This window comes from Arachis duranensis, chromosome 9 (genome assembly GCF_000817695.3).
Source record: "Arachis duranensis cultivar V14167 chromosome 9, aradu.V14167.gnm2.J7QH, whole genome shotgun sequence".
Lineage (NCBI taxonomy): Eukaryota > Viridiplantae > Streptophyta > Magnoliopsida > Fabales > Fabaceae > Arachis > Arachis duranensis.
In genome coordinates, this window is record NC_029780.3 from 18,526,812 (window position 1) to 18,528,338 (window position 1,527).

Genomic DNA, 1,527 nt, shown 5'->3' on the forward strand with positions numbered 1-1,527 from the left:
AATAGGAATTAATTCCAAACCACAATTGTATTGAATTATCAAAAAGGGTTTAAACTTGCAAGAATATAGATAATATGGGTGAACACATGTGATTGAACTTTTGAACCCTCACCGGATATGTGTATCCGCTCTATTCACTCAAGTGTTTAAGGGTCAATTCACTCAATTCTCTTCTAATCAAGCTTTCCAAAATTTGATTTTCTTCTAACAATCAACATTTATTCAATGCATGCATACATTCATCATGAGGTCTTTCATTTAGGTTGTAATGGGGTTAGGGTCAAGGTAGGATCATTTATGGTTAAGTGGACTAGGATTTGAATCTTTGATTAGCATAGACTTCCCCACCTAACTATATAATGACCTATACAAGTTCAAACTATTCTAACTACCCATTCTTCACTCTTTCTTACACATTCATGCATTCTTATTTGATTCATAACACTTATGCATTGATTCCCTTTTTATTGACTTCACTTTGGGGCGTTTTGTCCCCTCTTTATTATTTTTCCTTCTTTTTCCATATACAAATTTTTTCTTTTCTTTTCGTTTTCTTTTTCTTTTGTTTTTCTCATTTTCACTTTTATTTCTCTTTTCTTTTTCTTTTCATTTCTTTTTCTTTTGTCAAACTATATACAAAAGCATCAATGCATAAGGTCTATTCATTTAATCAATACATGAGTATGTACCCAATTCCTAAACATGAAAGTGTACTACCCCTTTTATCCCATCCAAATTTCCCAAGCCTCGCCAACTTTGAATAATAAACACTCTCACTAGCCTAGGCTAATCAAAGATCCAAACAAGGACTTTTATTGGTTTTCCGCCTTGGGCTTGTAATGTGCTAAATTGAGAACAAGTTGGTTAAGCATAGGCTCAAAATTGGCTAACAATGGAGAGTAAAAGGTTGGCTATTTGGGTAAGTGTGCTAATGAAGTAATGGCCTCAATCATATAAATGCATAAATACAAGAAATAAATGGACATATAGAATCAAGCAAATCAAGGATCACATTCATAGAAAGAGAACAAATTCGCACAAGAATGGAAAATAAGTGGTTATAAAATGTAACCACATCAATGGCTCAAGTCTCACAAGCTTGTGCTCTTAATTCAATACATGCTTCACAAAGTAGGAATTCAAGCAAGTTCCACTAAAATTTTCTTTCAATCAATTGGGTTGATGCCCTATATTTAAACTTCTTGGAAACTTTCAATGTTTGACTAGGCATTGTTGTGATTGAAAAATTCGAAAATTTTCTTAGTTCACCCTTTCCTTTTCACTTAAAACCAATTTCTTATGCAAAAAGGGTGACTAAGTGTTTGCAAGTCAAAGTATGATTTCTTAATCACAACCACAACTAAAAGTAAAGATAAACAAAAATGTATAAAGAAAAATCCAACTAAAAGTACGGAATCTATCATCCAAATCATCTAAAAATATCCAAAAGCATCAAAATATCTAAAATCCAAAATAAGCAATAAAAGTATCCAAAGCAAACTAGAAATGCATCAAAATATATACAAA